This window comes from Pongo abelii, chromosome 11, assembly GCF_028885655.2.
Source record: "Pongo abelii isolate AG06213 chromosome 11, NHGRI_mPonAbe1-v2.0_pri, whole genome shotgun sequence".
In the NCBI taxonomy this organism is placed as follows: Eukaryota; Metazoa; Chordata; class Mammalia; order Primates; family Hominidae; genus Pongo; species Pongo abelii.
The window spans coordinates 50,424,067-50,451,096 of NC_071996.2; the positions used below are offsets into that span (position 1 = coordinate 50,424,067).

Below are 27,030 nucleotides of genomic sequence, written 5' to 3' on the forward strand. Positions count from 1 at the left end.
AGACACATTCCCTTCTTATACAGGAAACAGTTTGGCAAAAGTGATTTATTATGAATAAGCAATAACGATCCAACACATTCCAGTTAAAAATATACTTGTAAAAATTGTTCAGGATGCACTTAAATTTTGTTTCATTGACCGGTGCAATAGGTTGTTGGAATGATTAGGCCGCTTTTACCAGCTCTATAAAACAAGTGCTACTTAGGTGACATGTTTCCCTGACTTTGTTTTTTTGGTCCTTACCCAGACAATTATCAACTTTCCAGTTTTCTATGGATATGAAGATTTACTCCTAGTCATCAGTGGGACCCCCATGAAGTCAGCCAGAAAGCCTATATCCAACTTATGTACCTTTGCAAACTTGTCTGGATTTTGACTGTATGTGCAAAACAGATTGTACTTAGCGATTCATTAAACATCTTTTGATCATCTGCTGTCTGCCAGGCACTGTGCTAGGCATCTGAAAAACAAAGATGGTCCCTGCAGTTTAATGTGAAGAGCTATCTTAATTGTATTCCACAAGTGTATTGGTCATATCTTTGTTTTGGTGTTTCTACCTAAATAAATTTTATATTAACTAAATGGATACTGTTAGGTGGAAAAATGCATGTTTAAGAAGGATATTGCTGTTATTTTATTAAAATACAAACATATAAGGAAAAATTTTCCACTTAATACTGTATTCTAGGGATTTATATTCTGTATATAGTTAACACATTTTAGACAATGAAAATAGCCTATGTGGTTGCCTTTGCTGGATTTTTATTGCTAACCGTAATTCTTTTAAGATGACCAACAATGTTCATTAAATTATCTCATTAAATTTTTCCAAAAAAAAAAAAAACACCTCAAACTCTTTAAACTTAAATCTTTTTCTCAAAAGTAACTTTTTTCTTTTTTATCTCATATAACAGATTATCATTCATGATTCATTGGAAGACATTGTACATTTTCATTTTGAGTTTTCAGATATTTTCTACCATATTTTAGCAAATCTAACAGCATGATTTAATTATTCTGCAGTAATTAGTGTGCACTATTTAGGAGTTTTGGAATTTTTAGTATGTAGTAGAAATATCATTGCAAAATCCTCATAAGAAACTTCCCAATTCTAGTTCTAAGTCAGTTGTAATTTTTAATCTTTATTAAGTGGTATAGTTTCTATAGCTTTAGTAAAATGAATTGGAATTTTCTTAGTAGATGGATGTTTCAAAAACAAAGAATCTTATCGCAGTTTCTGTCACGGCTTTCATGTGTAATCGAAAAGTATATTAGAAAAAGTACTGGATTCAATTTGCCCTTCTTAAAGTATACCTTTTACAAAAGTATTGATTTGCAGGTAAAAAGAAGGTGGGGATGCCTCTGCTGGTGCAGTATCTTGTGAAGATAAATAGACTCCTGAGTGGTGAATTCTGATCTCTTTCACATCCATTCTTAAATTTCTATTTTAGTAATCATAGTTACCATTTATCATAAGTACCCAGCACTGTGATAAATTGAATTCGCATTACATTTATGACACTTTCTAATTCAAAACACAGTCACAGTAGAGTTTTTATCAATCTGTACACTGGTAAGCAATGGTAAAATTATGGCCCTGATAGCTTGACAGACTAATCGAAAATTTCTGAAAGTTTACAAGTATAGAAAAACAAAGAAAAAAAACCCAGTCTTCTATAAGGAATGTAGATACAGACCATTGTACAGTTTAAAATATACATAATGTCAGTGTTTTCTTTGTATGGCAAAAATGACATTTGGGAACTGCTCATGGTGACTCAACGCTTGTAATGTAATCCCAGCTACTTGGAGGCTGAGGCGGGAGGATTATTTGAGCCCCAGATTTTGAGGCTGCAGTGAACTATGCAATCCAGCCTAGGCCACAGAGCGGGACCTTGTCTCTAAATAAATATTTTTTAATAAGGTCAGGTGGAATAGCTCAAACCTGTAATTCCAACAACTGGGAGGTGAGGTAGGAGGATTTATCACTTGAGGCTAGTAGTTCAGGATCAGCCTGTGCAATATAGTGAGATCTGATCTCTACAAAATCAAAATAGTAGCTGAGCTTGGTGTGGTGCACACTGTAGTCCCAGCTACTCAGGAGGCTGAGGTGAGAGGATCTCTTGAACTCAGGTTGAGGCTGCAGTGAGCCATGATCATGCCACTGGACTCTGTGCTGAGCAACAGAGTGAGACCCTGTCTCTAAATAAATAAACAAACAAACATAAAAATAAACAGAAAAAAGTTCAGTTCAGTCCTTCTCTATATTAAACTTCCTTTAACTTGCGTGGAGTTACATTTAATATTTTCTTATATGAAGTTCAAAGGTTGTAACAATTTCTGATCCAATGAATATTTACTATAAAATTTTTAATATAAATGTGTTGATGGTGTAAAAACCCATAAAAAATGGGAAGTTTGTATTGTCTTGTGCTTTGGTGTATGTATACACATTACCTTCTGGACTCTATCATACATTTTCATAATTACTACATTACATATATAGGATTAAGTTTAATGTACTCTTTTTAGTACTAAAGTCAGAAATATTTTAGTATAAGAATGATCAACTTGTTGGGTTCTCTAGGTGCCTAAATTATTTCATATTTGTACTTAAAAGCTACTGAATTAAAATACTTTTTAATACAGCTCTCTTTGGGTAGTTGAGTTTTACATCCTTTACTTTTAAGAGAAAAAAAAATTAAAAACTTTTTTTCCTGTTTTTATTACTTAAGTAACTTTTGTGTCTCTTCTAAGTAAATACATGTTCATATTATAAACTTATACAGGTTGAGTATTCCTAATCCAGAATTCCAAAATCCGAAATGCTTCAAAATCTGAAACTTTTTGAGCACTGACATGATGCTCAAAGAAAATGCTCACTGAAGCATTTTGGAGTTTGGATTTTGAGGTTAGGGATGTTCGATAGATATATAATGCAAATATTCCCAAATCTGTAAAAATCCAAAATTCTAAATACTTCTGGTCCACAAAACCTTTTGAATAAGGGATATCAACTTGTATTGACTCTATCGTCCTGCAAATATTATGCCAGTACATAATGACCTACAGAGTTTGGAAACATTTTTAAAGCTAAAGAAATATTCTTTATCATCTGTTATACATTAGAAAGAAAAGTTTATTGCAAATTTTTTTTTGCTTATAAGAATAATCTGAATAATCAGTAGTATGATCTTAAATAATTTCTTGAAACAACCCAAAGACAATTCAGTTAAAAGTAAATATTCTAACTCTAACACACTTAAAGAGTATTTCTGTTTGAGGTATTTCTGTGTCATGTAAGATGTCAGAAGCTGGAATGACTCACTGTAACTCACTATAACTCTTCAAAGAGACAGTGAGATCCAGGCTTAACTTATATTACCAACTTAAATTGGTATAATTTATTCAAAGTTGGATATGACAGATTTTGATTTGAGTCCTTATTTCAGTTGACCTATATAACCTTTTATTAGAGAACTTTTAATTAAGTTCATTGTCATTGAGTAGATTATTAGAACACATTGTTTTAAAGGACTAATATGAGTTATGTAAATCAGTCACCAACCTTGAAATGGTGAAAAGTTTTTGTACACATATGCTTCACTGAATTCTTTTGCCAACCAATCAGGATTCTAGCAATGGGAGGAAAATTTTCTGTGTGGTGCTAATGTTAAAACTTAAGTTCATGTGTAGCTTTAAAAAAAAAAATTTTAATGTCTGTATCTCAGAAGTTAGAAGTAATCCCAAAGTGTTTTTTAAGATTGACTGTGTGCTAAATTATATTTAGAGTTATCCTTGTATTCACAATTACTGTTTTTTATACAGCATGAGTCCAGAAGTATCTGCTAATCTGTTGGCCATCAACTAACTTAATCCATACATTCTTAATATTATTAGGATCTAAAAATAATAATTTAGACTGTATAAGTACATTTACTGATGTTGGGGGAGGGAAATATTCCACATTCAATAAAAGCAAATATTGATTTTTAAATAGCTTTGTTACTTGGGATATACTGACCTAAAAAGAGTTCGCTGTGTAAGATATAAAATATTCTTATTTGAAAAGTTATAAAGTATCATTAATGAGTATTAAATAACAAAAATATTTAGGAAATCAAATACGTGCTCCTGTAATATTCAGAGGCTATTTTTTTAGTGTTATTCCAAAATCATTTTCCTTCTATATTTGTCACACTGGAGTTTGTGCTGAAGGATTTCTTGGCCATTTTAGACAATGTAATCTAGTTAAAAGGTTTGTTTATGCTTCCCATCTCTGTTCTGCTGATGGTATTAGAATGCAGGCCAGAGCCAGACATCTAACTGTTTATAACATTCAAACTTCAATTAAAGCTACAGTGTTCAGTTTACTATGTATCAGAAAGCTCTTACTAGCTACAAATATCACTAATAGTGATGAGAGTGATGTTGACTAGCCGTAAGCTTTCCTAAATCATACCATTCCTTAAGAATACTTTTTTTAAAATTTAGGTGTTAACCTTTAATTCTTTCATAGAAGTGTAAAATTAAGCTTTTTTTTTTTTTACTAGAAGTAATATAGTCTTTTCCTTTAACACTTTCTGTAATAAAACCTAACAGCATATATTATTGCATGTATTATTTAAATGGTCCACCTTAGTTGTTTTGAAATTAATAAATTCTGTAGAAGGTGTTACTTTGCTATTCAATTTATTCGAATTTTCTTCCCAGCTTGAAAAATATAGCAATATGTTGCCCACTAGAAAATAAACCTAACAGTCACATTAGTCAGATGTTCTTGCATGTATGAAAGGAGTTTAGTCCCACATAACACACATTTTAATTTAATATTATATTGCTTTTCTAGGCTGCTGTTCTTATTGTTTTAAGTATTTTGGTACATTGTTTTAGAAGGGTTTTTTGTTTTTAAAAATTATTTAGAATTCTTTAAAACCATTTCTTCAACAGCTTCTGTTTTTGTGCAGTTTACCTCGGCCAGTCAGAAAAGGACTTGAATTTTACGTGTGTTTAATTTTTCTAATTAATAGGCAAATTTGCTATATTACATTGGTTTCTTTTTTTTATGAAACCAAATTTTAGTTTTTATTAATTTTAGACCTTGAATGACTAAATCTATACATTCTTTATGTATGTACATGTAATTTTTATTGACATCCAAGTTTATAAGAGGTATAAGCAACAGATCATTTAGGAAAGATGAAAAATCATATTAAATCGAATGAATTGCTGGCAAAATGCTTTTAATTAAAAAGTACTACGATGGAGATATTAAAAGAAACTAAGTAATATTAAAAGTTAGGGGCCAGGTGTGGTGGCTCATGCCTGTAACCTCAGCACTTTGGTATGCCAAGGTGGGTGGATTGCTTGAGGTCAGGAGTTCGTGACCAGCCTGACCAGCATGGTAAAACCCCATCTCTATTAAAAATACAAAAATTAGCCAGGTGTGGTGGCACATGCCTGTAATCCCAGCTGCTTGGGAGGCTGAGGCAAGAGAATCACTTCAACTCAGGAGGCAGAGGTTGCCTCCTGAGTGCAGAGATCATGCCACTGCACTTCAGCCTGGGTAATAGAGCAAGACTCTGTCTCATAAGAAAAAAAAAAAGTTGGGAAATACTCTCAAGTGTATCTGAAGATAAGAATGAAAAACAACCATGCAAAACTTAGATTTATAGTTTAAAATCCATGGAAAGATCTCTAAGATAAGCTAGGTTGAAAAGCACATCACAAAATAATATGCACACTATGATTTCATTTATGTAAAAAATGGACAGAATAATAAGTATGCAATGTTTATGAATGTATATGTTTATATCCATACAATACATTTTTATACTATCTATACCATAAAGACATAAAGTATATGCCATATATATTACTACCTCAGTACATTAAGAAAAAATCTGGAAGATAGGTATCAAATTACATGCTTTGTATACAGAAAGTATATATGTGGGATGTGGGAAGGTTGACGAATTCTTTTTATTTAATCTTTAGCATTACTTGGATTTATTTGTAGCAATAAGCTTATATTCATGTAATGATTTTTGATGAGAAAATATACTTATGTATTGAAATAAAAAATGACCCAGGAAAATTGCAGTTCTAGTCTAAATAGTCACATGAATATACCCCTAGAATATCTTGAAGAGAATATAGTATTGGCTAACAGTCATCATAGCTTGATAGAGAATAAAGTCTGTCAAACTTACCTTATCTAACAGGGTGAAAAGCCTAGTCAATTGAGGAAGGAACAATGGATATAATGTAGTTTTTAAATATTTTGCTTCTTACTGAAAAATGCACTTCTCACTGTCCTGGAAAAATATAGACTGGGCTGCTGGTGATAAAGGATGTCAGTTATAAAGTGGTAGACAATTTCAATCTGAGATAAGATACAATATATGGGAATAAGATGAACTTTATTATTTTAATCAGTGATCCAAATTATTATATGTTCACTCAAAATACAGATAGTATAATCATGTACTATTTTTGTAATGTTTTCTATAATCAGGTACTGGTTTGAATAGAGGACAAAAATAAAACAGAAGGTTTGAAGACTAAGTACTTCTTTTTAAGTGACTGAAACATGTACTTGAAAAACACTTTAAGAACCTTTGTAAAATAACATTAAACTGAGTGTGTAAATATGCCTTGTAAAAAAAAAGCAATTAGAATTCTTTAGAGTTAATCACAGTGTGCTTTTGGGGAGGACCTGAGTTAATCAGGGTTTAGGTGGAGTTTAGATACTAGTTTGTCACAGAAGAGGGTAATTCAGGTAAAGACAAAGCTTCCAATGGGTGAGAGGATTGGGAAGCTTATTTTTACTAGTTTGAAAGCTGGGATTAAAATTCAGAGTAGCCTGGTAAATTAGAGAAATGATTAGAAATAATATACCGTACCTTTACTTTTATGGTTCTAAAATTTTATTTCCCTGAATGTAGTTTCAAAAAGAAAGAAGTAGAGAAAGGGGGAAAAATTATTTGCACAAAAAATAAGGAAATGAATAGGTCCTTGCAATTATGACTAGAGAGTCCATTGGAGTCTGAAGTAAGTGTTTTCTGAATATGAGTTGGAAATGAAAACACTAGTGAAGGCAGCAAACATGCAAGAATACTAGCTAAGGTTCTTTTTTCTTTCACAAATAAATTTTTTACCCAGGTTGATCCCTAGGATCAATAGTAAATAGTACACAATTAAAACTATAAATCATATATAAATGCTAAAAGTAACAAAGGATACAGCTTATGTTTTCTCCATTTTATTTGTAAGTTTTGTTTGCATCTAATTTATTTCCAGGTACCCCTATGATGTAAATTACCATCCAGTCTTCACCTACTACCAGAAAGTGAACGTTTTTATTTCTTCTGAAAGTTTAAAGAGCTCTAATATGGCTCTGTATTTTTTTTTGCTAAAGAGTCCTAGTGAATTTCTTTAAACGGTAGTTATTGTTGACTCAGTGTTTATCTCTTTTTCACAAAGGGTTTGCCAATGTCTTTCTTTGACAAACAGTTGTTGTTACTATTATGTGCTCACTGGGATAGTGAGCAAAAATAGACATAGGTCTTGATCTCCCGAAACTTATATCTAAAGATAGAAAAGGATATTAATGAAATAATCATACAAATAAATGCAAAGTTGGAACTGTTTCAATTGCTGTAGAGAGGTACATAATATGAGGGCTTTTAGAAGGAGAATTTACTCAGTGTGATCAAGAGGAATTTTTTTTTTGGAGGAAGTGTTTATTTAGCTGAGATCTCAAGTAAGTTAATTTGATCAAGATGAAGAAAAGAGTTTTCTGGGAAGAAGGAATAGCATATACAGAGGTTCTGAGTGGGAGGAAGCATAGTACCGAATATTAAACAAAGGTCAATGTGGCAGAAGTTTAGAGCAAGACGTTGTATGGTAAGTGATGATGCTAGGGAGTTAGGTAGGAGCCAAACTGCAGAACTTTGTGTAGGCCAAGCTTTCCTTTATCCTTAGGTTTAATATTTAAACTTAGACTAATGTTCCTTAGGTTTAACAAGAAAAACCTACTATTAGTTATAAAAGATTTGTGTTATAGAAGTTCATTTTTATTTCAGTTTAAAACCAATAATGCTTTTTCCCATAGAATCATGGTTACAGTGACAGGTCTCATAAGAAACCCTTTTAACAGAAATAACATTAGAAACCAGTCAACGTAGTGTCATAAATATACCAGGTAGAAGTTAGAAAAGAAAAGGAAGGGGATTAAAAATTATGTCTGTATATATTCAAAAGAGAATGTCCTGGGTATGATTGACTAAGCTGTGAATAATGAAGAAAAAAGCCTTACTTCAAGTGCATTAGGCAGGTGCAAGAGATCCTAACAAATGATGGTGAGGGACACATTCAGCTGGACAGCTTAGAAGATCCTTAGCTGGCACCTGGATATAGAACAGTGTGATAATATCGAGCAAACCAAGGTAGAAGGAGAGTAGAAATATCACATTCATAATTTGTTCTGAATCTAGCACATATTTGTGTCAGTTGTTAGAATATAAACATTTAAAAAATTATCTACTGGTAAGAAATATAATGCACAGCTACCAAATGTCAGCAATACAGATGCCAACTTTATTTTGATTATGTTTAGAGTGATTTCATACAGTTAGAAGTGATTATAAATTGCTCAGTTGTACTATTTTAGGCCATAATGTTAGCTTTGAATATCTTAGTGTGTATCACTTGGAGTGATACTTTAAAGAGGAAGTTGAAGAAATTTAATTTTTTAATTCTTATTTTTCTTTTAACTTATTGTCAATAAATTATCTTCATTTCATGTTGATCTTAAGTTTTAAGCCTCTTTAGACACCAGTTTCTGTCTGTATTAAGTAATTAACAATCTAATAACTGAAGATTCAAGGAATGCCCAAAATATTAAGAGCATTATAAAAAAATAATTGATTAAGCCACTTTTATTAAGAAGAAAATATGACAAAGGTGTAATAAATTGTAAGAGACAAGGAAGATATGTAGAAGTCTTCATTAAATAAACAGCGTACCACATAACAGTTGATGAATTCTGCCAATGCATGAAGTTGAAAATTGATGAAGGTACTTCATCAGGTGATCTTGAACTTAATTTTCTCACATTCTCAAGTACAGCAGACCATGCTTTTACAGCAGATTGGCATCTAAAAATAAGAACTATAGAATTTAGAGCTTATTTATTTGTTTACTTATTTTTAAAACATTCCAATTGAGACAATACCAGCATTCATTCATTTTCCATGCAGTATCTAGCAGGCTACTTTTAATTAATAGACCAACAGTGTTCGGAAAGCTTATTAGAATGTTTGACAGCCTGGGCACCACGGTGAAACCTCATCTCTGCAAAAAATGCAAAAATTAGCCAGGCATGGGGGCAAGTGCCTGTAGTCCCAGGTCCTTAGGAGGCTGAGGTAGGAGGATCACTTAAGCCTGTGAGGTCAAGGCTTCAGGGAGCCGTGATGATGCCACTGTACTCTAGCCTGGGTGACACAGTAAGACCCTGTCTCAAAACAAAAGAATGTTTGAAAAGACAGTTTACTAAATTTATCTAATAATTCTAGGAGGTCAGTGTATCTCTTAAATAGAAATGAAGTTTCACTTGTGCATTTTTCAGGGATTGAGACATTTCTTCTGTTTTACAGCTTTCTACTGTCATTTAGCAAAGTATATTCCAAGGTCCTCTAGTTCTGTGATAACTTAATAGGTATGATTATCCTTGCACCTGAAAAAACCCAGAAGGCTGCTTTATCAAATAAGGTTTAAAAACCATGATTATGATTAACGAATGCTGGATAAACATTTTTACTGCAATATTTTTTCAAGGGGTCTTAATATGTAATTCTTCTGAACTTCTAATAACGGTCACTAACATTTATTGAGTACTTAACTTTGCACCACTCATTGTGCTAAACGTTTTGTAGACATTATCTTATTTCATCATTGTAACAGACAAATATTCTGAGAAACATACTTAATGAAGTGTTTCTTCATATTTCACTGCTTATAAACACCTACCCAAAAACTTAATGTGAAGAATACAAAAGTGAGACAAACATCATTTTCTTTTGTTGCATCCTTAATGGCTTTGAGAAAGAAAGGTCATGAAAATTATTTTTAAAGTTAAATGCTAAGCTTATCAATATGTTTTTACACTCTTCTAATTACTATTACTCACAGATGACCAATGATAAACATTATACCCTTTTTATTAATAGGCAACAACCTGTAGAGCTTTCAGAGACATTCCTGGGTTTGAACATTGGCTCCATAGACTGAATACTACAATACAGAACCTTTAACGAGCTGTTATGGTTCTGAACTTTAGTTTCTTTATCAGTAAAATTAGTATATCTCAGAGTTGTCATGACTATGAATAATAGAGTATGAAGTCCTAGAATGTTGTGGACATTCACTAAATTTTTTCATTTTCCTTCTCTCGTATTACTAATAGCATCTACTACCATAGTAGATGAAAAAAATGAAAAAAAATGGATTGTTACCTTTATTAAGAACAAAATATCACAAAGATGTAATAAATTGTAAGAGAGGGAAGATATGTACAAGTCTTTATTGAATAAGCAGGGTGCACTATTAGTAATAGTAGAAGGCGAGAAGGAAAATGAAATTATATTACTATTAATAACTGTTTTAGAATCTTTATGTTATGCGTTAAGAATTTTTTCTTTTTTTAGAAATAAAATTATCTGTTAATCTTAAAGCTATTTTAAAGCTTTCTTGAACTCCTACATTTTTCTGAGGACCTGATGTACTTCATTTTTGTGCCGTTCTGCACTTTGCCAACACAGTAAGACCAACAAAGTGGACATCTGTAAATGTGAAACTCAGATGGTAGAGAAATTTGAATAAATGCTCCCCAACTTGGTTAATGTAAATATTCTACTCATAACTTACAGCATTGGTTTTGGTGATTGTTATTAAGTGAACAAATATGTAAATATATTTTCTTTCCTTGTCTTTGTTTCCTCACGTTAGGTAGGCAATATTGCAAAAACGTTAAGAGCACGGACCCTAGAGCCAGACTGTCTGGATTCAAATCCCTGCTCCACCACTTAACTAGCTATGGGATATTCTGTGCCTCAGTCTCTTCATTAGTAAAATGGGCCTAGTCAGTTGTGTCCACCTCAGGGTTATTTAGTGAGTTTAGATTTAAACAATGCTTTAGATGTATACAATGCTTTAAAAATGCCTGGTACATGCTAAGCGACACAAAAGTATTAACTGTTATAGTGATTATGTGTTGTCTTTATATTAGTTGTACTATAGAAAATAGTGACTAGTATATTATGGTAAATCTTTAACTTGGTAATATTTCATTTGGTACAATAAAACAAATTCTATTTCTAGTTCTTTGAAATGTGTACCAGACTTTTCAAATGGCACTTTTATGTGTCTTTTTACATTTGCCAGATTCTTTACATTATTTTTTTACTTCTTGTTGAGGGAGATAGTGGGAAAAATATCTTTGTTGTTTCTCATAAAGAAACAGACATACAGAGTGTTTAGGACCTTTTAAAGTATAGCAATAAGAAAGTCAGCGGAAAGACTAAAATTAGAACCCAACATATTCCATGTGCCAATGTGTTGAGCCAAGCTATCTGTTCTCCTTATTGAGAATTCAAACAACAAAACTATTAGTTGGCATTCTCCTCATTGAGAATTCAAACAACAAAACCATTAGTTGGCATTCTCCTCATTGAGAATTCAAACAACAAAACCATTAGTTGGCAAAGTAAATGTAAAGATACGTTCTTCTGTTCATTAAAAATTGTATTAGCTTGTGTCTGCTTTGGATATATCCTCTTACTTAAGGTTGGTTCACTCAAAGATTACTTGAAAAGTTTGATTTAAATGGGTGTAGACAATTAAAGTTAAGTATTGGGCTAGCCATCCCTTAGGATATTTAAGGGCTGAATATCTTTTTTAGCCATCAACTGGCTTTTTCTCTATCTTTGATGAACTAGGTCAAAAACTCCTATTTCTCATAGTCAGTACTCTAGTAGTATATATGGGCTCAGTGTGCTCTTGTGAGCCATCCTAGAAACTTAACTGTCATGCTTAATAATTCGTTTCTATTAAGTGATTCCAAGTTTCAGGGAATAAATTAGTGAGCAATGAGGTTTTGAACAGCACTAGATTTATAAGGTGAACAGTATCTATATTTTAATTTACATATTAAGGAACATTTTAAATAAGTTTTTATTTTTTCTTATTTAAACTGTTACAATGTGTATAATTCATAAGTTTAAGAAAGTGATGAACAGTTTGGTTGGGGGACCCAGAAAATAATAAATATTGGCAATCAAAACACTCAGAAGCATTTTTAAAGAGATAATTATAAATGGTTGCATAGATAACAAAAAGTGTCTAATTTCAAATTTATAATTTATGCTCATAATTGCTTAAGATGTAGGGTTTTTATGTAAAGGCAGAATGAATTTTCTCTTCCAAAATAACCAAACTTAACATTTAGTATACTACTCTAAAAATTGCAAACACTTAATGGAGATTTTTACATAAGGGCCACTTTTATTGTAGAAAACTAAACAAAGATAATTTGTTTGTTTCAAATAACCAAGTATTGACTGGATTCTGGTACACAATATCCCTGGTATTTTTCATATGAAATAATGCTTAAATGTTATAAACAAGTTCTACAAAATGTTCTAAAATCTTTTTTGGTATTTTCATATATTCTTTCTGCATAGAATCAGGAAACCTAATCACCCAGTAACCCAGTTTGAAAACTCATATTATTTTGTAAATCCTGATGTAATTAAACCAGTTTAAATTTCTGCTAAAAAATATCAAGTTATATTTACATATGCTTTTTTAAAGTTATGCCTTGTGAAAAATATTATTATCTTTAAATGAGACAGAGACATCTTAAACTATTAAGGTTAACATCAGCTGCTAAGCGACGTCAAATCCTGATTCAAGAGAATAGTAATATTTTCATAAGCAGAAATTTTTCTCAAAGAGAAAAAACATAGAATGTGCAGTGTATTCGCATTATAAATGCAGTTAGGAAAAATTCATTTACAGAAAGTTCCAGGACTTGAGAAGCAAGCTCAGGTTTTTCATAGTGATGTAGAGAAGCATAAATGTTCATTAATTCAGTTACTCATTCTAAAAATATTAAGTACTTGCCATATGCCAAGTATTCACCTATGAATAAGACAGGCAAGGACTATGGAACTTACAGTCTTTCCATTGAAGACCAATACTAAGGAAATATTTATGAGTGATCTACATTATAAAAGAACAAACAGTTCTTTTCAGCTATTTAGAGAATGCAGATACAAGTTGAGTTGTAAAGCAAACATTTCTAGGTGATAATAAAAGCATTAATTTTTCATTCTCTCAATGTTTTGGATAAGGAAAAAGACACCCAGAAAAGGTCTCTTATCCAAGGTTATATAACAACTGGTGTATCTGGTACCTCGGTCCCCTGCTTCCTAGTGTATTAGTATCTGCCATAAGAAATAAAGCAGGAATGTGAAAGAGAAGAAAGTCAGGCAGGATGCCTAGAAAGTTCGACCAGACACTGGATTTCAGTGTAGTCTATATAACAGGAGGAATCACATTTTTAAAACTTTTTTTATGCTTGTTTTATACATTTCTTTTCAGTTTCTTTTAGCATTTACTAAATCTTTCAGGACTTTGCCAAGTTCCATACATCTACAAAATTTCTAAACAGGAGTCTTATGTCCCTGGAAGCGAACTGTGTTGGTACTATGGTTCCTAAATGTCATCTCTACAAAAACTTTTCAGGGTTATATCTTTTTTTTTTTTTCTCGGTAAAGAAGGTTGTTTTCTTTAATTACCTTGAATTTAATAAGTACAGTCTTATCATTGCTGACAAAAAAAAAAAAAAAGAAAAAGAAAACTTGAGGATTTGGGGAAATTAAGGACACATTTTTTTTTTCCTGGGATGGTTTTGATGTAACACCAGTTTGCAATCTTGTTACTGTGAATTAATCGTCACTGTATCTGATAATAAAAGAGTTTATAATAAGTTAGAAAGCGTATCCCATCAATCACATTTAAGGTTTTGACTAAACTAATGGATAAAGATTTGTAAGGAAGTTAGGTGATTTTATCTTACTGTCCATTGTATTTTTTTAATTTCGTTTTTGATGTTACTGTTTAAATTATACCAGGTTAACAAAGGGTTTGATTTTTGCTTCAAAAAAATATATTAAATAGAAGAACTGAGTACACATCCTAATACTTTGACTTGGGGACAACAAAGCACAATTATAGGATCACACTTTGAGAAGTAAATAAACTGTTTGAAAATTGAGTCTGCAAAGCTAGACATAGTAACAACAGGAAACATCCCACCTACAATGCATATGGCAAAGGAGAAAGATAGTGCAGCAGACTACAGACAAAAATAATAGCTGAGAGCTGAAAACAAGTATTCTGCTTTACAACCTTAGATCTGTCATCTCAAAAATAGAGATAATCTTTCTTCAAAATATAATATGGTGATGTGAGCATATTTTAATTTATAAGAAAAATCTTTTTCTTTAGGTATCCCATTTCATATTTTTGGATTCTTTATAGTTGAGGGTACAATGTCTCTGTATGTTTTAAACCTTATTATTTTTCTGGTGTATATTTGTTGTTTTGTCTCCTAGGGACACATACTATTTTTACTTTACTGATGTGCCAAATTTTAAGAAATTTAATACTTTAAAAACTGAATATGCCAAGTTCGTAAAGTAAATGGTGAAAAGATTTCACTGAAGAATTGCTTTAAATAGAAAGCTCTTCTGATGTACTTAAGTGTTTGTAAAGTCACTTCCTACCCTGGGCTAAAAGAGACACAAGAAAACTCGAGGCTTAAAATGTTGGAAATCACTGTTGCTTGGATAGTAAGCAGAAATGAAGGTAAATCATTTCTGAAATTTTAAGTATAAACTAATGAAAAATTGCTCTGCTATAGAAATTGCATTTTCATCTAATTGTCTGAATATATTCATTTTATTAAGTGGGTTACTACTGTGTATTCTTTAATTTCATTATCTTTAAGATTAATTTACAGAGTCTATATGAAAATACTATGTGGAATAGGAGTTATATTTTATAAGGAATTGCTATGTTTTAAGGAGTTATGTTAAAATGACATTATCTGGTGAGTATCAGTTAACCACAAGGGTACTGGCCAGTCAGTTATGTTTCAAAATACCTGTTACTTAGTTTGAGAAAAAGTGACTTTGGGCACATATTCCTGCTTCTTATTTTGTAAAAGGGAATGCTGTGGTTTGTAATACTAGGCTATTGTCTAGTTTGATTCAAAGCACCCTACTCCATTCAGCCTGGGCAAGATAGTGAGACCCCGTCTCTACAAAAAATTTAAAAATTAAGGGTGGGAGGAGGGAGAGGATCAAAAAACTATGTATTGGGTACTATGCCTATTTCTTGGATGACAAAATAATCTGTGCACCAAACTCCCATGACATGCAGTTTACCTGTCTGACAAACCTGCACATGTAACCCTGAACCTAAAATAAAAGCTAAAAAGTAATAACTAAATAAATAACAAATAAGCTAGACATGGTGGCATGAGCCTGTAGTCCCAGAAGGAAGAGGTGGGAAGACCCCTTGGGCCAAGAGGTCAAGACTGCAGTGAGCCATGATTGTGTGACTGCACTCCAGCCGTTCACAAAAAACTCCCTGCAAAAGCACCCTACTGGTAGATAATATCTTCTTTAAAATTATAAATAATGTCATGTTCATTAAATCTGAGTGTGTATACTATATGGACAGAATAGATTATCCAGCCTTTTGATTCTTTATCTCTCTGTGATCTAATTAAATAAAACTAAGTTACTTTGATGTATATATGGGTATTTATATCATTATTAATTCATAATAGGCAAAATAAATAATTGCTGTAAGTGACAATGATAGCTTTTTAAAAAATATAGCCAACATTATTTCTGTTATATTTATTCAAACTCCCAATTTTGATAACAAACACAATTTAATCTTTATCATATATATGTATCCATTAATTTATTTTTGGCCCCATCCTTAACAGTTAAACATATTATGGCAGTAGTTTTTGTTTTTGCATGCGTTTTTCTCCTAGGTCTGGAATAACGATTCTTGACCCTGTGGGTGCACATTAAAATCATGTAGGACCAGGCCCTAAATTTTAAATCAAAATCTTTGGGGGTAGAGGCCCTGGTATTTTTTAAAGCCCCTCACGTGATGGCTTTACAAAATAAGCCACAAAACCACTGGTAGATGTTATCTACCAGTGATATGCTTTTGTGGGGTTTTGTTTGTTTGTTTGTTTTTGAGTCAGGATCTAGCTCTGTCACCCAGGCTGGAGTACAGCTGCGTGATCATTGGTCACTATAGCCTCGACCTCTGGGCTTAAGGGATCCTCTAACCTCAGCCTCCTGGGACTACAGGCTCATGCCACCATGCCCAGCTTATTTATTGAAGTCCAGCCAGTATCGAGAATTACTGTGCTAGGGCTATGATCCCCTGTGTTAACATTTTTTTACCTTGCTCTTGAAGGATCGTTAAACACCAGTTCACAGGGAGTTGGAGGGCTGATGACACTACAGAATCTGGACTCTATGACTTGTTTTGGGAGTAATAGGAGGGTGTGATGAGGAATTTCTGTGAAGGTGACTTCTGGATCCTCAGCTTCAATTACTGAAACTATGGAGAGACATGAAAGCACCCCACCCTGGCTCAGGCCAGGAAAGAATTAGGAGAGGGGACTTCTGACTGGTTAGGTGAAATTGAGGAAGGGTTAGAAGTTCAGGAAAGTAATACTTAAAAGTAGCAGATTGTATAGACACTCTTGTTCTGAAGTACCTTGAAATGGATTTGGAGAAGAACCACCATCAGGCATCATGGATGAACTTTCTCAGGAGAAAGATGAGAACCAGTTTACAACAGGCCATCTAGTTTAACAGCTTTCACTGTTGTACCTGTACACACATTACACACTTATGCATACTCATGTACATCATACACACAAACACTCGTTATTCTAAAGCAAGTAAGATGACATGTTTTGATGCAGAGATTGATTACTGGGGCAAAAGAAGGTTCTGCCTTGGTCTTCACTGCCTTTCTTCTGCTTTCCACCCATCTTTCCTCTCTCCAAAAATGTAAAAATCCTTTAATACCTACTTGCTTGTACTTGAAATTTTTTAAGGGGAACAAACTTTCTTCTTAAACAGATAAAGTCTTAACATGGAAATATACACAGAAATCTTCTCAGAGCATTGTATAGTCTTTTAACAAGTTAAGGCCATCTTTATCCTTTCCTATATTTTAATCTGAGAGAGAGTGATAAGGAGAGAAAAGCTCTGGCCCCCTAAAGGGGACTGTCTTCCACTTCGTTGTTTACTATTTACTTTTAATTGTGAAGAAAACCTAAAAATATATGTGCAAAAGTACTTATAGCCTACCAAACCTCTGCTGAGCACTTTAGTTGCAGATACATCATTAGCATATAATACTCTTGCTTTCAAGAGATGTGGAATTTCTCTTTTATAAGAATCTATGTGGATATAAATAGTAAACACTATAATAATGAGAATTGTTAGGTGGATATTACTGTGATTCAGAAAAGACATGCTTTTTCTTCTCTCTTTTCTACATGATAACCATTAAAAAAAAAAAAAAAAACTAAACTAAGAGTGCCTGGTGATCAAGGCACTCTTATACTAAGAGTTCAGTGATGATACATCTCTGTCCTTTCTTGGCAATTTTTGCTACCATTTATTTTTAGTGCCTATATAACATTTTAAAGTTGCATCCTCCTTTTTATGACTGATGAGAAGCATATGCCTCTATGAGGAAGAAAAGGTATTTATGACTTACAGAAAAAAATTTCTCACAGCTATGAGTAAGCTATAGGGAACTGAAAACAAGAGGCCAAAGAACCTTTTTTTTTTTTTAATGGCCTTGGATACATAAAGATATTTAGACCAGCTTTCAAAAATAAGAACAGTTTTTAAATTACCATATCGAGCCTCAGTACATTATTCTAAAACACAGCTTTATAGTTCCTCTACAATCTACATTAAATGAAGAGTAAAATAAAACTACAAATTTAGGAAGATGAGGAGGACCAAAAAAGCTACAAATAAGGTAAATAAGAAAAATTGCAAAACTCGAATCTCTTACAAAGAAAATTATGATATTAATAGTTTCCTTACTCACATTTGGTAATTGTATAAAGACTGCAGAGTGACTGCCTGTACATCTGAAAAAGGGGAAAAAGGACCTAACTAGTGTTGCTGAAAGATATTTTACAAATAAAGGGATCGATCTGGTAGCTGGTCAGGTTTATTATTACCTGGGATTTAGGGCTTCGTGATGCAATGTAGCCTTTACCCTTTTTTAGGTCTTAGCTCCCTTTGAAAATTTGATGAAATCATTAGATTTGGGGGGTAGGATGTCTTGTATAAAAAATTTTCTATGGGCTTGTTTACGTATTTCAGGGGGTTTGTGAGTGCTCTGAAAATGAATGAGCTCCTAGACCACCTGTATCAGAATCACCTGAGTTGCATATTAAAATTGCAGACTATTGGACTCCACCCTAATCTTATTGTATTAGAATTTCTAGGCCTGGCGCTGTGGCTCACACCTGTAATCCCAGCACTTTGGGAGGCCAAGGCAGGTGGATCATGAGGTCAGGAGATTGAGACCATCTTGGCTAACACAGTGAAACCCTCTCTCTACTAAAAATACAATAAATAAATAAATAAATAAATAAATAAATAAATAAATAAATTAGCTGGGCGTGGTAACGGGCACCTGTAATCCCAGCTACTCCTGAGGCTGAGGCAGGAGAATCGCCTGAACCCAGGAGGCGGAGGTTGCAGTGAGCCAAGATCGTGCCACTGCACTCCAGTCTGGGCAACAGAGCGAGACTCCATCTCAAAATAAATAAATAAATAAATACGTACGTACGTACATACATACATACAAGAATAGACGTTCTAGTTACTTGGGCTCAGGAATCTAGATTTTAACAAGGATTCCCTGATGGTTCTCTTTTCATCACTAAAGTTTGAGAATCAGTGCTCTAGAGCTTTATGGATTACACCAGTTCTGCCTTTGGCCTAGAAGCAGGTTTTCTTATTCCCTGTTCAGTGATACTTGACTCACCATATGTTGCCTACCAATTTCTTACCCATCTACAAAATCAGGATTGTAAAGAAAGATATTTGTGCTGGGTTGATCATTTTAGTTGAAGGAAATAAGTCATTAGAAATACATATTTTAGATCCTGGGTCTGTCAGTACCTATGATTTGCAAAATAAGTAAATTTAACTTATTTCCAGTCTTTTGTAAAACATATTTATTTGCTCTAAAAATGTATCTGCAGTTATTTAAGTGTTTAATACGTCAGACTGGGATTTTCAATTATAGCTACTTGAAAATACTGCTAACTCAGAATAATTGAGGTTGGATCCAGTGTAAATTTTGAGGAAGCATGACTTACAGAATTAAATTAAAAATATGTGCAGTTTAACTTCAGATGTACGTAGTGATATGAACTGTCTCCAAGAAGAGTCATCTCTATATCTGAATAAAGCTTATTTGTAATGCATATATTAAGTGGTGTTATATAAATCAATGCTTTTAAGATAATTTAAAAACTGCTTGAAAATAATATGCAAAATTTGACCAAACATTTCCTTGCAAATCTTGTTATAGTCTTAATTTATTTTTGCTGGTTTACTTCACAGATAAATTTAGAATTGAACTTTAGTCTAGTAGGGACATGCCATTATCTCATTTCCAATTATTGGATCTGGATTAATGAGTGAGGATGCCCATGGGGCTGCACTATTTAGTATTAAGCAGAAACATTTTTATACCATGACACTGAGAACCAGGTTCTAAGTCTAGTATTCCCGTGACTTTTTTAAGCACAGAAGAAAAAGTTTCCTAGACAAGGATTATGCCATGTATTTTAGTCAACTTTCTCATCAAATGTGTTGTTGGGAGACACGGGAGACCAGGTAAAATAATGTAGATGACTCAGTGAAGGATACTTGTTGCTAAGAGGAAATAAATAAATATAAGATGATTAGTGGGTAAGTCAGAAATACCTTTTGTGTGTGGGAAAAATATATGCTATTGTTATTATTATTCATTTGTATAATAAAAGTACCTGTTAATGTTTATCTGTGTCTTTCTTTCTTAAAAGCAAATTAAAATTAGTTCAGTAAATATTATGTAAAATCTGTTATTCCTAAAGTCCTTATTTCTGGGAAACTACATGAAAATACCTTATAAAAATTTTTCATGTCTCCTGTGGTCATCCAAATTTATGTAAAAATAATAGTTTTGGTAGTTACTCTACAAAGATTAAAATTTAGTTGGTGATTTTCCTGCTGCCTCTTATTTTCCTCAGTAAAAATTTATGTTTTACTATAAGATGATACTGCTTTTTGTGGTATATTGTTTGGTGACTGTTGAATTCAATTTCTTGGTTCCCTTTGACTTTGTCCTCATGTATTCCTCAGTGGCGCACACGTGCACACATACACACAAATACATCATTATGTCTGTGTAATAAGAGGTGTATTATATTTTCCTATTTGACAAAATGGAATGTAATGGTTATAATAGCAGCTTACTTTTGATAAGCATGCTAACTGGTACATAGTAAATACATACTGTGCATGCATTATGTCATTTATATCCACACAGTCACCTTCAAATTCAGTACAATTTTTATTCCCATTTTACAGATGAGAAAGCATATTTTGGTGAACTCAACCAAGGTTACACGACTAGTAAATTTTAAATGAGATTTAATTTCAGTACTTATTAACCATTATGCTTTGCTAAATTTGAACATTAAAATATAACTTCTAAAATGTTCATATTAGAAACCTATAAATATACATAGATTTGTCTCCTCTCTTACGAAGAACACATGAAGGAAAGAAAGATATTAATTTGGTGGCTTATCATATGCCAGACATAGATATAGATGCTTGTATGTATGGCATTTAATCCTTATCTGTGAGTTAGGTCTTTTTATGCCTTTCTATAGATTTAAATTAAAGGTTCAGTTTAGTAACTTGCTCGAGGTTATACAGAATGTGGCAGAACTAATATCTGACCCCCCATAGTGCTTATAACTGGTAAATAAAAAACAACTTGGATTAGGTCACTTTCTCAAGTGTACTGGAGACTAATTGCTCCAAGATAAAAGGCAGATAGACTGTTACCTACTAGTAAATGTAAAGAGGAAATGTCATTTCTCTTCTTTCTCCATTGTCTTTATGCTATTAAGTATGTTAGAATTTGTATATAGCAATCTAGAAATTTTGAAAACTTCCCCTCTTAATCCTAGAATGGATAATAAAATTGTTTCCTAATTTATGTACACAATCATGGTTCACACAAGTCAAACAGTTCACCAAGGGTTTGTTGTTAGTATTGTCTTAATGAAGGGCTTTTTTTTGTTTTTTTTGTTTTTTTTTTTTGAGACAGAGTCTTACTGTGTCACCAGGCTGGAGTGCAGTGGTGCAATCTTGGCTCACCACAACCTCCGCCTCCCAGGTTCAAGTGATCCTCCTGCCTCAGCCCCTCGAGTAGCTGGGACTACAGGCGTGTGCCATCACACCCAGCTAATTTTTGTATTTTTAGTAGAGATGGGGTTTCACCATGTTGGCCAGGACGGTTTCAATCTCTTGACCTTGTGATCCGCCCACCTTGGCCTCCCAAAGTGCTGGGATTACAGGTATGAGCCACTGCACCCAACCTTAATGAAGGCTTTTTATATACTAGTGATGTTATGAAAGAAAGAAAATGCAAGGTTTTCAAAGATTTTGTGACTGGTTGAGAAATCTACTTAACACATCAAAATAATTCAGCATATGATTAAGTTGTAGACTGAGTGGTTAGCAGTGAGTCCCTGAGGTCTTTCAAACTCAGTATTTATGTAATTACTCATTAACATCTCCCACAAACCTCTTTTGCTTATATTTACTTTCTTGGATGGTGCCGTCCCTGTCTACCCCAATTCCCCAAGTTAGAAATATCATAGTCCTCTTCCACCGCTTCTTTACCTCCATAGTCAGCCTATCACCAAATCTTATAGAATTGTTTTCCTTCCTAATCCCTAAGTCCACTCAGTTCTATCTTTGTGTTATGCATATTGCTGCTACTTTAGTTCATTCCTTGACTAAAGAATGGTAGTAAGTAGTCTCCTTAGCTAATTAATCTGCCTCTGACTTTTCTGTACTCTGGGCCATATTCTGTCTTTTGCTGAGTTGTTACCAAACATGAACCTGGTTATGTCACTACCCTGATTAAAAACCTTGTGGATTGTTCCTTTTTCTTGGTTTATATAAAATCCTATTTTCAGTCTGAAGTGTAAGTCCTTCATCTTTATATCTTATGTCAACTTAGACCTCCAGCTTCATCTCCCATTACTTTTCTCCTTATGATGTCTTTCATCGCAGCTAACCAACCCACTTCCTCTTCAAGATTATGTTGTGCTCCTTCAGGTCTCCTTGGCTTTGTTCACATGCTGTCTTTTGTACAGTGCCTCTTGCCTTATCCACCGTCTCCCCAACATAGTTTTACTGCAAATCCCAAATCAGGTGTCACTTCTTATCAAATCATCCTGGCCATCCTCAATTTTCCCCTTCTTAGTTAATGATGCACTCATTTAACTTTTATGATCATATAAGATGGTTGTCTTTTTACTTTTAGTGTCAATCACCAAGATTATCAAGTTCTTACTTTGTTTTCTTTTGCACCTTCAAATCTAGCTCAAGCCATAACTAAGACCATGACCTTTACTAAGGGTCATACAAACCTGAATTGAAGTAAGGGCTCTGCAACCAAAAGAAATGGAGTACATTTTACGTGGAGACAGAGGAAGTTTTAAAAAGGATCATGGGCAATGGCAATTCTAGATGTTTTTTACATCCTGCTTGGCCAGAATTAAGCAGATAATATCTGAATATACCAGAAGGCCAAATTGGGAGATGTAGAAATTGTTAACCAATATTTTCACCAAGTGCCTTGATAAATGTTTGTGTTTGTGCCACACAGGCACTAGGGGTACAAAGATGAATAAGAAGGGAACTCTGCCTTTGAAGAAATTTAGAGTGACTAGGGGAGAAAGACATGTAAGTAAATGTATAAGGTCATCTAGAGTATTCATTTAATGAAGTAATTGTAAAGAACAGCAAGCAACCACTTATGATGAGAATACCTCCTTTGGCAGAATGGCCCTAAGTCCAAAGTGATACCTTAGCTAAATTTTAAGTTACGAGTTGGAATTCTACAATTGCATAAGATGGTAAGGGCTTCCTAGACTAAGGGAACAGCATGTGCAAAGACACGAGTTACAAAAGCAGCAAAACTAGAGAAACCATTGTTTGTGAGATCTCATACATAGGGTTGTTTATTTTAGAAAGCCTCACAAAGAAGCCTCTAGTAAGATACTATAGATAATTCCCAACTTAAATATGCTGTCTTGAAACAATCCTCTTATATCAATTTATTCATCGTTCTTTCCCTTTGAAGTCTAATGTGAATAGGAGCATAAACTTTGGTGATGATTAATTTAAGTTCAGATCCTGAAATATTCACTCTCTGTAAAGCATTATTTTACCTGTTCAAAAAAAGTTTACTAACTACCTCCTTCTCATGGTTTTTTGGAAGATTCAGAGAGATAATGCATACAAAGTTGTTGACACAATGCCTGGTCCGTCTCAGTAGGACTCGAGAAATGTTAACATATATTAAGTCTCCTGATAGGCCTTTTTTGGTTTCCCACCCATTTATTTAAGAAATTATTTTTTAAATGCTTACTACTTATTAGGTGCTGGAATTACGAGTATGAGTAAACACAACATCTGCCTTTGAAGAATTTATGGTTTAGTGAGGATATGCACATACCTATGTTGAAAATCAACAATAATAATACAGCCTGGCAAATGCTTTAGCAGAGAGTTTTGTGAGAAAATAAGAACTGAGAAAAGAAGCTGCCAAATCTATTTTTGGACACTAGGAAAGTCTTCTTCAGGGAGCACTGACGTGAAGAATGAAGAGCAGTTTGCTGTTTTGGAGTTGGAGAGTAGAGAAGAGTAAGGCTTTCCTAGGAATGAGGAAGAACATATTCAAAAGGAGGGTCAAGGTAACATGACTTGTTCAGTAAAAGACAAATGATAAGAAAACCACTAAAAGAGAAAAGAATAGATGAGAAAACAGGGGACTGAATGTACTCAGGGGGAACTCTGTGGTTGAAAAGTCCCCCAGAAGGCCTGAAGTTACTACTTTGCTCCCTTGAGAAAAGAAGTGAATAAATTTCCTAGGGTGGATATGAGATAAGCCTCTCTGTGAAAAATTGCCCTGTCTCATCCTGGGATGTTGGAATAGTCTAGTCCACTCTTCTGACATGAATTCTTGTGTAGTCCCAGAAAGTACTGCAGTGCTCAAAGGGTGAGGCAGGAGGAGCAAAGAAATAGAATTTCATTAGTGATGTTAGTGTCTGAGGAGTGGTGCCAGCAAGAGTCATATTGACCACATTGTGGGAAATGGTAAAAAAGAAGCATTTTCCTGTAGTTGCTGGGAGTTTCTGGTAACATGTGATGGATTGACTGGACTGTGGCTTGACTAGACAGTGGCATCAACCTGTGTATTCACTGGTTCTCAGCTGCCCAGTGATTGTACCCAGAAATTGGACATCACCTTAGCTCTTTAGAAGCTAGAAATCTTGTGGCAAGTGGATTTCGTGCATCATCCATTCTTCACTTTGCTTTGAACCAAGGGAGGAATTTGGATAGCACTAGAAATTTATGGAAATCTGTCAGTGGGAGCTAGCCATAGAATAATTGTTATGCTGTGGTTTTGCACTCCAGCTGTACTTCTAGCTAGTTAGGACTATGGCAATATCTTTTGAACAAGAAAGCAAAGAGGAAAAATAACTGAAATTTGTTGAGTAATTACTGTATACCTAGTACTGTAGTACTTGCTTTCTGTGGGGGAGAGGGGTGGATTTCATTTTTTATTGAGGTAAAATCCACATAGCATGAAATTTACAATTTAAATCATTTTAGAGCATGCAATTCCTTGGTTTTCAGCATATTCACATTTTTGTGGAGCCATCACCAAATCTAATTCCAGAATATTTCTATCTCCCTGAAAGGAAACCTTATACCTGTTAGCAGTAACTTCCAAGTACCTCCCTCCTTCCCATATCATCTGGCAACTTCTAGTCTACTTTCTAACTATATAGATTTGCTTATTCTGGACATTTCATATAAATGGATTTATATAATATGTGGCCTTTTGTGTCTGGCTTCTTTCACTTAGAATAAGGTTTCGTTCATATGCTAGTGTACATCAGTACTTCAGTCTCCTTTATGGCTAAGTAATTTTTCATATGAGGATGTACCACATTTTGTTTATCCATTAGTCAGTATTTGATGACGGACATCTGGGTTGCTTTCACTTTTTGGTTATGGATAATGCTGCTGTAAACATTTGTGTACAAGTTTTTGTGTTAACATATATTTTAACACATTCCTAGGAATGTAATTGCTGGGTCTCATGGTGACTCTATGTTTAACATCCAAGGAACTACCAAACTGTTTTTCAAAGTAGCTGCACCATTTTCATTAGCATACGAGGGTTTCAGTTTCTCAACTTCCTTACCAACACTTGTGTCTTTTTTGTTACAGCCATCAAGTGAGGTTGAAATTTTATCTCATTTGGTTTTGATTTGCTTTTACTGATGGCTAATAATGTTCCAAATGTTTTCATGTGCTTATTAGCCATTTGCATACCTTCTTTAGAGAAATGTTTATTCAAATTCTTTTCCATTTTAGAGAAATGTTTATTCAAATCCTTTTCCACTTTTTGGTGTTTGCCTTTTCATTATCTTTTTATTATTGAATTGTAAGAGTTCTTTATACATTTTGGATACTAGACCCTTATCATATATGATTGCAATATTTTCTCCCATTCTGTGTGCTGTCTTTTCACTCTCTATAATGTCATTTGATCCACAAAAATTTTGTCTCATTTATTTTTTCTTTTGTTACTTTAACTTTTGGTGTTAATTTAATAGATTATTGCCTAATCCAAGGTTATGAAAATTTACATTATATCTTGAAGAGACTGTATCCCCCCATTGAATTGCCTTAGCACTCCTGTCAAAAATCTATAAATCAAAGACATATGGGTGTATTTCAGGCTTTCAGTAATATCCTGTTGGTCTGTACATCTCTCCTTATATCAATACTACACTGTTTTGATTACTGTAGCTTTGTGTAGTAAGTTTTGAAATCAAGAAGTGTGTTTCCTAACTATAGTTTTTTTTGTTTCTTGATTTTTCTAAGATTGTTTTAGCTATTCAGGGTTCCTTATATTTTCATATGAATTTTAAAATCAGCTTGTCCCTTTCTGAAAATGAAAAACAGACTGTTGAAATTTTAGTAGGAGATTGTATTGAGTCTGTGGATCAGTTTGGGAATTATTGCCATCTTAACAGTAGTAACTCTTCCAATCCATGAACAGTATGTCTTTTCATTTCTGTACATTTCCTTTAATTTTTTAAACAGTGTTTTGTAGTTTTCAGTGGACAAGTCTTACACTTCTTGGCTAAATTTATTCTTAAGTATTTTATTCCATTTAATGCTATTGTAAACAGAATTGTTTTCTTAATTTCATTTTTGGTTTGTTCATTGCTAGTTTTTAGAAATACAACTGCTTTTTGCATATTAATTTTGTATTCTGCATCTTTGCAGACCTTATTAGCTCTAAAATATTTTAGTGGATTCTTCTGGGTTTTTTTATACATAAGATTATGTCATCTGCAAATAGAAATAGTTTTACTTCTAATCTGGATGTCTTTTCATTTCTGTTTTTCTTTTTTTTTTTTCGCCCAGTTTCCCTGGCTGGAATGCTTAGTACCATATTGAATAGAAGAGGTGTGAGCAGACATCCTTTTCTTGTTCCTGATTA

At 33.4% G+C, this 27,030-nt stretch overlaps 1 protein-coding gene across 16 annotated transcripts in view; it reads left to right on the top strand.

The window, feature by feature from the left end:
* MBD5 (methyl-CpG binding domain protein 5) overlaps positions 1–27,030 on the top strand; it is a 475,596-nt gene that overhangs the window by 3,768 nt on the left and 444,798 nt on the right. The window contains exon 2 of one of the 16 annotated variants that reach the window (XM_063712781.1): positions 248–26,996. The exons of the other annotated variants lie outside the window; for them this stretch is intronic. The gene's annotated coding sequence lies outside the window, so the exon portion shown is untranslated. The remainder of the gene's footprint in view (positions 1–247; positions 26,997–27,030) is intronic. 16 annotated transcript variants of the gene reach the window in all.